We start from the raw sequence: 14,745 nt of genomic DNA on the forward strand, positions 1-14,745 counted from the left end.
GGCTGAAGAAATGCCTTACAGTGGGGGACTTAAAGAACTCAATGTGTTCAGTTTATCAAAAAGAAGACTGAGAGGTGACTTGATTACGGTGTTTAAGCACCTTCATGGAGAGAAAATACCAGGCACTAGGGGCTCTTTAATCTAGCAGAGAAAAGCGTATAAGAACCAATGGCTGGATGCTGAAGCCAGACAACTTCAAATGGAAAATTAGACAAAATTATTTAATGGTGAAGGTGATTAACCACTGGGACAAACTACCAAGGGAAAAGGTGGATTGTCCATCTCTTGATGTCTTCAAATCAAGACTGGATGCCTTTCTGGAGGATCTGCTTTAGCCAAACACAAGTTATGCTTTAGTCAAACACATATTATTGGGTTCAGTTCAGGAGGTAATTGGGTGAAATTCAGCAGCCTGTGATACACGGGGGGTCAGACTAGATGTCCTCATTGGTCTTGTCTAGCCTTAAACTCTATGAACCTATTAATCGTCTCTGGGAGAGATTTGACTCTGAAATAGGGCAAAATTACAATCCTAGTTCATTTTATTATGTAGCTGGTTTTTATGACTGAATATAACCACAACAGCGTTTCCAGAAACATGGGCGTCGAGTCATTTACCATTCCAAGAATGCACTGGTACAGCAGCAGTGATAATATATGGATTGCGCTATTAGAAACGGTAAAATGTAAGAGGAGATAGATAGATAGATCTTCTTGCACTTTACCATGTCTGTTATTATTTCATATATACTACACCCACATTTTTGAAAGTATGTTAAGGATGAAATGGTAAGCACTCAAAAGTTAGGAAATGCTAGAATTATGGTGGTCGGTGGCCCTTCATTTGGCCCCCTTGTACCTATGCATTATGATACAGTCTTTAATTACATGATCAAATACTATTTTTTCCTATTTCATTCACTGCACAGGATGGATGGTGCTCACCATATGGACTCTTCAATATTTCTTTTTTGATCCTCATTATTTAGTGTGCAGCCCTGTGCATTATTTACTGCATCCAGACCCTGCACTGAAATACAGAATTATTAATGTATATGTGTTTTTTTTCTACGGTGGTCTTTCACAACACTCCAGAGAGGTGAGGCGGTGTTGTTATCCCCATTATACACCTGGGGAAATGAGGCATAGACGTTAAAGCCAAAGGTGACACCTAATTTTGGGTGCCCATATTGAGAAGCCTAGCGCCTGGTTTTTTAGAGCACTTTATGTACAAGGCCCAGCTCTCATTGACCTCAGTTACAATTGTGGATGCTCCACACCTTCTGCAAATCAGACCCCCAGTGTTTCAAACTGAGTACCCAGAAAATTAGGAACACGCAATTAGTGGCTACGAGTGAAAAGTCTGGTTTACGTGACTTGCCCAGCATGACAGAGGAACTCTGTGGCAGAGGCAGGGAAAGACTCTTTCTCCAAGGCAGCATTCAACTGCCTTAACCATGAGGCCATCCTGAGGGATAGCTCAGTGGTTTGAGCATTGGCCTGCTAAACGCAGGGTTGTGAGTTCAATCCCTGAGGGGGCCATTTGGGATCTGGGGCAAAAATTGGGGATTGGTCCTGCTTTGAGCAGGGGGTTTGGACTAGATGACCTCCTGAGGTCCCTTCCAATCCTGATATTCTCTGATTCTTCCTGCATTTCCCTGCCTCATTCATTACATACCTTTCAACTTCAGCAACAAATGAGGCAGGGCTCCTACAGGCAACATCCTCCTTCACTACACAACCCTTATGCATTGCCAGAGCAGAGTCTATTCTGCGCACTGAATGGGGCAGAGGTCTTGTGGAAAATGTAGTATCTGCCACATGAGAACTGACTCTGGGTCACCTCACTTCCAGTCCCAGGCACTATCTGTTGAACAGCACTGCAGCTCGTTATCTAAATGCTATGTGTCGAGGAGATTTGTCACATCTGACACAATTTCTGCATGCTGGGTCAAAAGGAGCAGCAAATAAGGGCTCTTTAACAAGACCTAGCTCTTATCAAGAGCTTTTCATCAGTAGAGCTCAAAGTGCTTTGCAACAGAGGCCGGTATCATTATCGTCATTTTACAGATGGGCAAACTGAGGCATGGGGAGGGGAAAGTGACTTGCCCAAGGTCACCCCGCAGGCCAATGGTGGAGCTGGATATAGAACCCACATCTCTTGAGATCCAGTCCAGTGTGCTATCTACTGGGCAATGCAGACACCCTTAGGTAAGATGATCTCTTCTTTACGTGGTACATGGGCTTTCACTAAAACCACATTCACATGACTTTCTGTTCACATTGTAAATGTCACAGCTTCACAGATGTTTAGGGCCAGAAGGGACCATTCTGATCATCTACTCTGACCTCCTATATAATCCCAACATTTCCACAGATTTGACAGGCTGCAGTTTACCCTTTCCTGCTTTGGAATCCTTTTTTTGTCCCTTGGTACTATTTTATCCTGTGGGAGACAATCGGGGCCTATAATCATTGTCATCCACACATGTAACATGTTGCATCTGTTGCTTATAAACTGCGTTGTAAATATAACGCAGTGTGTGTGTACAATTTTAAATGATTCATTTTTTGTAGTGATTAATTTAAAAAAAAAAAAACATTCCTGAGATGTGAACTGCTATCCTTTGACACCAGACAACTGAGAGAGAGAGCTGGCTCCACGTGGGGACTTTTTGCTTACAGCTATGAGACAGTGCTGCACTTTCTCCTAATAACCTTGACCTGTTTTTCCTGGCTCAGCAGTAGCATCTGTGTCACATCGGCTTAGCATCTGTTTATCAATCTAACAGCACAAACCTGATTCCTGCTTCTATTCTCTTTAGTGCCCGGGATATTAAAATGACTGAATTAAACCAGCAGAGTTCAGAAAACACAAGAGTAGGAGGCTGGAGCAGATCTGTGGAAAAGGCTGCGGGGGGGGGGACCAGTTTTAAGGATGACATTTATTTATGCTCAACAGACCTTTAATAAAGATTCATACTGGAGTATCACCAAACTCTTGGCAGAATGGAGGGGCTCATTGTTTGAACCAGAAAAGTTTGGAATCTCCTGTGTCATTTCCTTCTGTGCTTATATCTTTAAAAATACAAGGTGGCCTAATAATACAATAGATTACAGGTGATCTCTTTAATCCTCTTTCACTATATGTCTCCTATGATCTTCTGCCTCAATTGAATGAGCGATAGAATAGTGCACAATATTTTAGATTAGATCTTTATTCATGAGTTGTGGCAAGGAAAGGTGGAAGCTCTGAAAGCAGCTTCCACTTTACCATGCCTAATAATGCAACCTATACATTATCAATTCTTCTCTAGCAGTGCATTCATAGATGCCCACATTGCTAGAAACACTGTATGGTTACATTGCATCATCAAAATCAGCTACATGATAAAATGCTATTTAACTTCTCCCTCCGACCACCACAGCGCCGCTTCCTAATTTCCAAACTGTATGTTACTCAGTGTGTGGGAATACTCCTTGGTCTGAGGCATTACTTCATTCTGAATGCTGGCCTGGGGAAAGAGAAGGGCTTGAGTGGGAATAACAGACTACTCCCACCTGGCCTAAGCCTTTTGGAATGCCTAGTGTGCAGGCCATTTTTATCAGTTTCAAAACAGCAGTTCATGCCACATGGCACTCAGAGCAAGACAGCTCTTGGATAACACAAGATATAGGGGATCCCATTCTGACCATTGTGTGGAGCTGTCCTTGTTGGAGAAAGCAGGAGTTATCAGCCCTGGGAATTGCATTCCTCTTCTCCCTCCCACCGCCCCCAACAAAGCAGGACTGAACCACCAAAACTCAATGTTGTTGTTATTTATTTATATTATAGTGATGCCTTGCAGACCCACCTAAGACCCCCACATTGTGATAGGTGGTATACAAATATAGCACAAGATACGGATTCTACCCCCAAAGAACTTACTGTCTAGATCAATACGACAGACAACCAAAGGGAGAAAAGAAGTATTGAGATGGGGAACTCAGGCACAGAGAAATTAAATGACTTGCCAAACGTCACACAGGGAGTCTGTGGTACGGCTGGGAATTGACTGCAGATCTCCTGAATCCCACTCTGGTGTCTTAACCACAAGGCCATCCCCTAAATGGAAGCAGCATTGTGAAAATACAGCTGATGGGGGCGTGGGTGTACAGTTCCAAGGTGTTGTGCCTCTGAGAGACAGAGAAGGCCAGAATATCTGATAACACACGGGACCTTTCAGCATTATAATATCCCTTAATGGCATGCTGGAGAATGTGCTGAGTACAGACTTAGGGAGGAATTCCACATACAGAAACACCGACACCCACTTACAGGAATTTTGTAACTTACTCCTTGGAGGTCTCTCGTCCCTCTGCACTGGGGAGGCTTCATCTGGAGTACTGTGTCTGCTTTTGGACACCGTACTTTAAGAGAGGCATGGACCAACTGGAGAGAGTCCAGAGGAAAGAAACAAAAATGATAAGAGGTTTAGAAAACATGACCTATGAGGAAAGGTTGAAAAAATTCGTTATGTTTCGTCCAGAGAAGAGAAGACTGACGGAATACACAAAACCTGTCTTCAAATATGTAAGAAGTTGTTCTGAAGAGAACAGTGATCATTTGTTCTCCAAGTCCACTAGAGGTAGGGCAAGAAATAATTGGCTTGGTTTGCAGCAAGGGAGATTTAGGTTGGATATTAGGAAAAACTTTCTAACGGTAAGGTTAGTTAAGGACTGGAACAGGTTACCTAGGGTAGATTGTGGAAACCCCATCACTTGGGTGCAGGTTAGATAAACAGCTCTCAGGGATGTCTAGGAATACTTAATCCTTCCAAAGCGTGGGGAATGAACTAGATAATCTCTTGAGGCCCCCTTTTCCATGCTTTTATCAATCTATCCCTGCTTAGCTTGTGAGATGTGATAAGCTCAAATGCCGTAGTGGTATGACTGCATGCCACTGATTTATAAGTATGTAAATCATTATATATGATTTCTTGAATATGCATTAAGGAATATTTAGGACCAGGTCCCCAATAAATGCAAGTTGGCCATATTTTCAACAGCCATGATTTGCTGATTGTAAAAGAGTGGGGGTGGGGGGAAAGGGGAGGAAATAAGTGGAAAGAAGAGACTCATCATGCTTGTGCAAAGCACCAGCTCTCAAGACCCTCTGACCAGGTCTCCGTGGGAGGTGTCTAGATGATTTACAGGTTAATGCATTGCTCAGGCCACCTCCAGTGACCTTAGCTTACTGATGAGATGAGTTAGAAAGAGGAAACTTGTGTAAACAATTGCTGAAACCTCCAAAGAAGTTTTTTTCTTAAAGGGAACCAAAGGATATAGTGGTTCGAAAAAGCATTTGTCTAAAGCTCTGCGGAGAAGCAGGAGGTTCCAATTTGAGATTGATCCAAGTTATTGTTCTTGCAGAACTCTGCAAAATAGGATGGTGCACAGGAGTTGGTCATAAGATGAATTAGAAAGCTGAACCATTTCTTGGTATTTTTTTAATGCCTTTACACCGCCTATGTTTTGTTTCAAATTTTGCCTTAGAACAATCCCCAAAACACAAAACTCATCCAAAGTAATTTAATTTTATCTGGATAGGGGTCAAAATCACTGGATGTCACCTGGTTTCTATTCAAAACCATAAATACGACCAGGCTCACTCAAAATCCGCCCCCCCACCCACCGATTCACTGGGAAATTGGATCCAGGTTCACTTGGAAAAGTCTGGACACTTCCAAACTGGGCTGGAAATACAGGGCCTCTTCTAAAGTCCCTTGAAGTCAATGGAAAAATTTCTATTGGCTTGAACAGACTTTGGATCAGATCACTAGTGGGAGATTTCCAGTACTTTCTCTTTTAGTTATCAGCAATTAATAGGGGAACAAGTTTTCCTGGATAATTTAGCTATATTCATTCCAGTTTTGTTCATCTTTATTTAACCTGAACTGATTTAGCCATTCCTGTTGGCTATTCCATCTACGCACCAGGGCTCTTCGGTTGTGTTTGGTAAGAAGTCATTGCTGAATGCAGTTGAAATACACATTGTTTAATAGGTTTTAAAGCCAGAAGAGACCACTATGATCTTCAAGTCTGATCTACATAATACAGGTCACATGGTTTCACTCATTCTTGCACCTTACTAGAGGAGAATACAAAGTACTGCAACTCTTAGAAAATTATAACATAACGTGGACATTGAACGTTCTTGAAACATGTAGGGTACATTCAGAATTCAGAGGGCTAGACCTTCCAGTCTGGCTGAGCTATGTTTTGTACAGGACCAGAGGGGTATAGCAGAGATGGCTTTAAGCCATGTTTATCCTCCCTCAATCCTGAGGTCCACCAGGGATCAAACCTGTTCCCAGAATTAATTAGAGTAGCCCCAGGGATACTCTAACTTATGCCATTGTGCATGTGGCCCCAAGGGACTGTTCTGGTAAGAAACAGGTGGGAGCAGGTGTACCCTGGCTAGGATTCTCCTACTCATGCTCCCCATACTTGGACCCAACGGGTGGAACCATTATACCAGATCTTTGGCACCTGAATTATCCATGCAGAAGAAATCCACAAGGGACCTCTTAAGCTGGTTCTTTTCCAGCTGCAAACCAGCCAGAGCAGAGGACAGTATCCTGCTGGGGTCCTATCCTCATTGCACATGGTGAATGGGGCCTGTTTTTATTATCTTCAGGAGAATTAGCAAAGTGAAGAAAATGTTTCCCCTTTGGCTTTAGTAACGTCGAGGGAAGCAGGTAGCTCCAGGAGGGTCAGCATCGGTCAGTACTCTGCACACAGTTGCACACTTCCACCTTTGCGCTGGTGTTTTCTCTAATGGGGTTTTTATTCCTCCTAGACTGTGGCCAGCTAGAAGAATATTTATGTGGTAGTAAAAAAACTTTAACAGAAAGCTGTTTGAATCTAATAGTCTCAGGTATTTCAACACATCTCCACTTGCCATGTGTCATGTTGAATTACGTCGTGTCCCACATGTGACAGCAGCCCATAATGTGACCTGTGTAACACAGTTTGAAATGGAATGCAATGGGAGGAGAATTTAAAAAGAAATGTTCCTCTTTTGTGTAGGATAATGGCTTTGGATCCATAAAGAAAACCACCCCCCAAATACTAAGGAATTAATAAAGGGAAGAAGGTTAAGTGGCAAATCAGCAGTTGGCCTACAAGGAAAACAGAATTCACCTAATAAATAAATAACAACAATAATAATAATAATAATAAATGTGTTTCAGATATGCAGTAAATATCACATTTTGTACAAGAGCCTCTAATAACTGTACAAACATTAATTAAAGAATCTGACCTTGTGAACTAATTAAACCCCCACACAGAGCAGCAAGAGAGGCGCAGAGAGGACAAATGATCTGCAGGAAGTCCGGGACAGAGCCAGGACCCCAAAGGTCCTGATTTTCAGTCCTGTGCTTTAACCTCTAGGCAACACTGCCTCTCCAAGTAGTCCACTTACTTGGGTCTACTCTGCTTCTGGCTACAGCAAGTATTTGCTACTCTACAGGATGGTGTAGGGGGAAACAATTCCATCTGCAGCAAAGCCTTGAAAAGTCCTGCTCTCCCTATGCAGGGTGTGATCCTCTAGGGACATTATGCTATTTGCCTGGTAGAGAAAAAGCTGTTTTTCACTGGCAGAAACGGTGAAATTTCACCCTTCAGCAATTTGGTGAAAACTGATGGTTCTGGACATTTCCAAGCCTGGGCAGCAGAGCAAAAGGCCACACCTTGCTAGCTGGTAGATGCCAAGAGATAATAAATAGCATTTTGAGGCTGTGCACCAGACTGTCCAGTTTAGTTTATTTGCTTTGCAATCCGAGTGCTGACACAGGGCTAGATCCTCAGCTAGTGTAAACAGGAATTGCTCCTTTGGCTAATTTTACAGCAGCTGAGGATTGTGATTATAATACACAGCAAGAATTACACCCGGTTCAGTATGCCCCGTTTCCTCCAGGGGTGTGGAAGGCCCTTCCTGCAGTGGAATCACCGTGTAGGAGGCAGAATTTTGGGAGACTGGGACTTTTCAGCTTGGAAAAGAGACAATTAAGTGGCGATATGATAGAGGGCTATAAAATCATGACTGTTGACAAAGTAGATAAGGACGTGTTAGTTATTCCTTCTCAGAACACAAGAACTAAGGGTCACCAAATGAAATTAATAGGCAGCAGGTTTAAAACAAACAAAAGGAAAACACATTGCTCAGTCAACCTGTGGAACTCCTTGCCAGAGAATGTTGTGAAGGCCAAGACTATAGCAGGGTTCAAAAAAGAACTAGATAAATTCATGGAGGATAGGTCCATCAATGGCTATTAACCAGGATGGACAGGAATGGTGTCCCTAGCCTCTGTTTGCCAGAAGCTGGGAATGGGCAACAGGGGGTGTATCACTTGATGATTATCTGTTCTGTTCATTCCCTTTGAAGCACTTGACATTGGCTGCTGTTGGAAGACATTCTCACCAGTGGGTGGAAGGTGCTACCATCCTGATTTGCACTGGTATAAATCATTATATCGAGGTGCAGGGCAATGAAGAATCAGCCCACTTACTGAAGAGAGCTGGTTGAAAAAATTTGGACAGAACAATTAGTCCATCAACTAACACAATTTCATTGAAATTCAAATGTCTCGTGGGAATGTGAGAGGGACCAGGTGCGTGAGGCATGTGTCAGTTTGGATGGAAAACATCAAAACATTTCATTTCACTTCATTTGGACTTTTATATTAATCAAATGAATATTTTAATGAAATATATTGTATTTATGTACTTTAATATTGTATAAGAGTCTAAACACAGTTGTAATGGGGTGCTCCCCACACCCCCTGGGTTCAGCCTCCTGGCCCTGCTCCCCAGTGAGTCAGGACCACTGCAAGCTGGTGCAACACCCATGCTCTTTATTCCTGTGTCCGGTCCCCATCATCAAGCTCCAACTATTAACAGATTATTTACAGGGTTGGCCTAGCACAGGCCTCAGTGGCAACAGGGTAGCAGGCTCCTTCTGAGCCTACTCTCCCCTCCTGGTCTCCACCCCGTCAGGCTCACTTCCTCCCAAGCTTTTAGCCCCAGTTAATGAGGCTGGCAGGTGTGACCAGTTTCCAGGCCAGTCCTAGCTAGTGGCCCAGCCCCAACTCATTTCTTCTGATTGGGGCTGGGGGGACAGGAGGTGGTTTCAGGGCAGCCTACTGCTCTCAGCTGGGAGGTCCCCTGGATCTTCCTCGCAGGGTTTGTCGGTTCCCCACTCACAAAAGCTACCGTGTGTGGGGGGTGGACCACTCCATAGCTCTACTCCCGCCCAGAGGTCTGCACACCAAAAAGCAATCGGGTGGTTGCCCTCCCAGCTGCTGCCCCTTCTTGCCTGGCAGTGGAGCCGGATGGGCCTGACCCCTGCACCGACAATCCTGGGCTTCTGTTGCAGGTACCGAGCCCAAGGGGGCCTGGCCCTCGCTGCCTGTAGGATCCCCATGCAGACATTCCCTGGGGCCTTCCCCCTTTGAACCTTGGACTTCCTCTCCGGGGGTTACCACAGCAGGGCACCCCTTCGATCACTCGCTCTCCCCTTCTTTCCTATCTTCCCTCTGACTTTGTTATCTAGTACCTGCTTCTGTCTTCTGGGAACTTGGATTCTCCTCCTCACCGCGACGGAGGGTCATAGGGGTTCCCCCACCCCTTTCCTGGGAGCTCCCTCCTCCTCCCACCCGAGGGACTCCTCTCACAGCCATTTTTCCTCCATTGGACGGGGCCCCCAATCTGTTCCCAGCATGACGGGGTATGGCAGCCGGTCTACTACTCTCGCCCGTTGCCAGGCAAATTTGCCCCCAACCTCCAGGGGCACCTGCGCCATGGGACAGGGCCTCCAATCCCCGCGGATGCATTCTAGCATCATTCGTCTCCTGAAGATAAACCAGTGCGGTTTCACCAGCCCATGCTGAATGAGGGAGCGGGCCGAGGCCATATCGACGAAACCCCTCTGGGGCTTCCTGCCCACCTGTACAGGGATGGTGGTCAGCTCTTGCCCCCACTTCTTCCCACTCGTCCAACCACAAAATTCGGCAAGCCCACACTCCATCACTGGGCAGTCCTGGGATTTGTGTCCCTGCTGCCCACTATGCCAGGAGACCAGTTGACCTGGGTGCCTACGGGCCCCCTTAGCCTTTTCTCTCTTTTTTTCCAGGCATCTCCCGGGGGTAGGTTCTCAGGGCTTCTTCCCCCAGTCCAGGTCACGGCCTGTCTGCGGCTCCCTTCAGGGAAAGTCCACCTCGGCATTTTGACGGCAGCCTTCAAGGTCATCGGCTGGTGCCTCCGGACCCAGACCTGCATGTTCTCCAGGAGGCCCTGCACAAATTGCTCGAGAATCATCTGGTCCATTATTTCTCCCACAGTCTGGGTGTTGGGCCATAGCCACCATGTAGCCCAGTCAGTCAGTTTTTGGGCTAAAGCTCAGGGCCGCAAACCCCCGGTCCACCGCAAACTTTTTCCTGTACTTCTCATCCGACAGCCCCGTCCAGTCCAGGACAGCCGCCTTCTCTGCTTCATAATCTTTGGCCTGGTCATTGCTTAAGGCCATATAGGCAGCCTGAGCCTCGCCAGCCAGATAAGGAGCCAGTCTTAGGGGCCAGGTCGCCTTATCCCAGCCAGCACCCATGGCTACCTGTTTGAAAGTACATAGGAAGGTGTCAGGGTCATCAGCGGGGCCCATTTTACACAGCCCCAGCCCTGTCGTGTGGTTTCCATCACTGCTCGGGGGACTCATCACCTGGTGCAGGAGCTGCTGCTGTATATTGGCCTGCTCCCGGATGAAGTCCTGGAGGGTTTTTTGTTGTTCAGCCTGCCACACGAGTAAGGCCTGCCTCTCAGCCTGGTGGGACTGTTGGAAAGCCTGCAGGGTCTTCTGCAGCTCCTCCTGCTGCTTAGCCAGCCACTGCACTGTGCTCTCCATTCTCTCGGGTGGCCACTCCTTGGCGGTGGCTTTTGACATCCCAGACAAGCCCCCACATGTAACAGGGTTCTCACTGCACCCCACTGGGTTCAGCCTCCTGGCCCCGCTCCCCAATGAATCAGGACCCCTGCAAGCTGGGTCAACACCCATGCTCTTTATTCCTGTGTCTGGTCCCCACCACCAACAACTCCTACTATTTACAGAGTATTTACAGGTTTGGCCTAGCACAGGCCTCAGTGGTAGCAGGCTCCTTCTGAGCCTACTCTCCCCCTCCTAGTCTCTGCCCTCCTCTCTGGCTCACTTCCTCCCAATCTTTTAGCTGTTAAGGAGGCTGGCAGGTGTGGCCAGTTTCCAGGCCAGGCCTAGCTAGTGGCCCAGCCCCAACCCATTTCCCCTGATTGGGGCTGGGATGGCAGGAGCTGATTAGGGCTTCCCCTGCAGCACCCTGCCACAACAATGAATCAACTAACACAGAAATGAAACATTTCAATGGTTTCAAATTGAAATGTGTTTGATTTTTCCTTTGCAGGGCATTTCAGTTCAGAACAAAAACAAATTTAGAAATGTGGGAATTTCCTGCGGAATGGATATTCCGGCTCTCACACAGCTCTATTATTTAACAATATCCAAAGGCCAGAGTTCCAACAGAGCATAGGACAGTGGTGCAGTGTTACAATGGAGACATGGATATGGACACCATGTGCATTCACTGTTTAATGCATTTAATGTGTGACCTACTGGAGACTGCCACTCTATAATGTACGCTACAGAGGTTCGCAAGCGAGCTGCAAAGTACAAACAAAATCAATAGGAATGAAGGGGTTAGTGCACTGTAGCAAAGCAACTGGGAACATTGAGTTGGATGCATATTTGGATTTGCATTTGGAAGGTCAATATTACTGCCAAGTCCCATCATTTAAAAGGAGATTTTTGTCCGTAAACATGTAGCTCAAACAGCATATACTTGCGTAAAATTTTATATTTAGTAGTTTATAATAGCATTGTTTTCCCCTTGCAATCTTCTGAATGCACGAACTGCTTTCTGCAGCAACCATCTATCTGTTGGTCTGTCTATCTTAGGGATTTATCCTGTTGTTCCCCTTATGTTAATATCTGAGCGCCTTCCATGTAACATCAGTAGCAATAGTGAAGTCCCTACTGTACTTCACAGAGTCTCTGGCACTTCTCCTATGGGGAATCAAAGCCCTGCTTGGGGGAGGGTTCATTTAATTTTTTTTAAATATTTTATTCATTTCCTCTCTCTGTTTTGGTTGGTAAGTGGTTAAGGGGAGAAGGGGCTGTCAGTTTTGTGAGTGTCATTCTCAGGGTGGACAGTTTTGGTGGGTGTGGGATGGAGACAGGGACTATAGCGGGGGGAGCTCATCAGCTGAGCAGTGGAGTTCTTGCTGCTCCCCCTTTTAGAGAGGGCCAGCAGGTTCACTCCCTCTGTGCACTAGGGAAGCATTGTGCTTTGCTGGCCAACAACAATGCCAACCAGAGCTCTGCCCCTCCACTCCGCCCCTACTCCAGGCTGGGACTTCAAAGCTTTTGCTGTTGAATAAAGGAGTCACTTTAAGGGTGTGTCTACAATGCAATAAAAAATCTCGGGCAGTGAGTCTCAGAGCCTGGGTCAATTGACTCAGGCTTGCAGTGTAGACATATGGGCTCAGGCTGAAGCCCGGGCTCTGAGACCCAGCAAGAGCAGCTGGTTTCACAGCCCAGGCTCCATCCTGAGCCCAAACATCTACACTGCAGTTTTTAGCCCCACAGCCTGAGCCCCACGAGCCCGAGTAGCTGACCCAGGCCAGCCACGGCTGTGTTGTGGGTCTTTTATTGCAGTGTAGACGTACTCTACGACTCCATCTAGCCCAAAGCCTGCACCCATCACAGTGTTTCAAGAGCCACACAATAGCCAAGTAATATAAATAAAAATAATAACTCCAACATGCTATGCATGATTCCTCTGCAGTGCAATCTATAAGGGCAATCTTTTCTCTCTTTTAATAAAGCCTTTATTGGAGAAATTTAACAGAATTATGCCCTAATTATAGTAGGGGTTTTTTGTTTTGTTTTTTTAATTTGCTACTGGCATGAAACACACCAGATGAAGCTGTCTGGGTTCATGGTTTGTATGGCATATTAAATGCTTCCAACTGCTGTCTTCTGTGGTTGTTAACAAGTCAGGGCCAGACATGCATGCATTTTCTGAGTGCTTTTTGAAGATGGCGTGGGTTACACTAAGGTCTAGTCATTCCCCTTCTGTAATTTTATTAGGGCTGATCAACTTATTTGCTGAGAAATAATATCCAACCATGTTTTTGGAACTGCAGTCTATTAACTAAGTAAAAAGAAGCATGTAGCCCTCAATTCATGTACATTACTCCCCTAGGACTTGATCCAAAGCTCCTGAAGTCAATGGAAAGACTTCCATTGACTTCAGTGAGGTTTGGATCAGACCCCCAATCAACCACAAGTTCATACTATCTTCCTTGCCTTTGTCGTCTTCCTTCTTGACAACCCCTTGTGTTGTTTCCTCAGTGGCGCTCCACATGGCTAACCCACATGGATCAGATTGCAACATCTGGCCGTTAGATTGTGAACTGGGGACTTTGGCCAAGTTTTTCAAAAGTGACCAGTGATTCTGGGTGCCTCAGTTCTAGGGTGTCCAACTTGAGACACTTTAAAGGGGCCTGATGTTCATAAAATGCTGAACAACCACTCGCACCCATTGAAATTCAGGCCCTTTTGAGGTGTATCCAGTTGAACATCCAAAAACTGAGATGACCCAAAACACTGACTATTTTTGAATATATTCCTGAAAAGCACCATGCACTAGCTTGCTACAGGAGGATAATAAAGCGTCTGATTCTCTTCTCACTTACATTGACATGAATCAGGAGTAACTTGAATGAAGCCAATAACTAGGTTATGGAATATTGTCAAGTCCTATAGATATGCCATAGAAAATAGTCAAGTTAAGCGTCTTTTTGCATGTAAGAGTTGAGAGGAAAATTCTCATCATCTCAGAAAGAACCATTTAAATTGAATTTATAAATTAGAATAGTCAAATGATTGACTTTAGATCCCATACTTCAGCTGGGCAAACAAGTCCCAATTAATAATTTATTTAGCCCCTTGTCTTTTAATGAACTGACCATCAACTATATGCAGCAGCAACAGGCCTGAAAATCATTTTCAACAAACATTTGTGGGAGCAAAATTTCACCCGTACAACTATTCCAGCAAAACCTTGAAGGATTGTAGTGAAAATCCATTTAGGTTTTGTCAAGTGTTTGTTCATATCATTTCTCACAACTCTCCCCCCAGGTTCTATTCCAAACCAGACAACCATAGAGACTAGAGCTGGAAAAGACACCCTTAATCCTAGGTCATGTTGTCAGTCCCTCCTGCCCAGTGGTAGATTGTCCTCTGCAGTACATTCACCCGGGCTTTATCTTAATTCATCAGATAAAAAGGATGGTCTTGTAGTGAAGGCATTGAACTTGGTCTCTAGAGAGCGGGCTTCAATTCTCATTTTTGCTATAAACTTCCTGTATGGCTTAGGCAAGCTATTTAATTTGTCTGTGATTAGTTCCTTTATATATATGATGGAGTAATAATAGTTCCTTTCCTCACAGAGGTATTGTGTGGTTATATCCATTATTGTTTGCTCGGGGCCCATGTGCTGAGTTGATGGGGGACATATGATTACTTAGACAGGCACTAATAAATGACTCAACCAATGGCACTTCCACTGCTTCCTTTGGGAGACTGTTTCACAAATTGTCTAACAGCCACTTAAA

The sequence above is a fragment of the Natator depressus genome, chromosome 3 (genome assembly GCF_965152275.1).
Source record: "Natator depressus isolate rNatDep1 chromosome 3, rNatDep2.hap1, whole genome shotgun sequence".
NCBI lineage: Eukaryota > Metazoa > Chordata > Testudines > Cheloniidae > Natator > Natator depressus.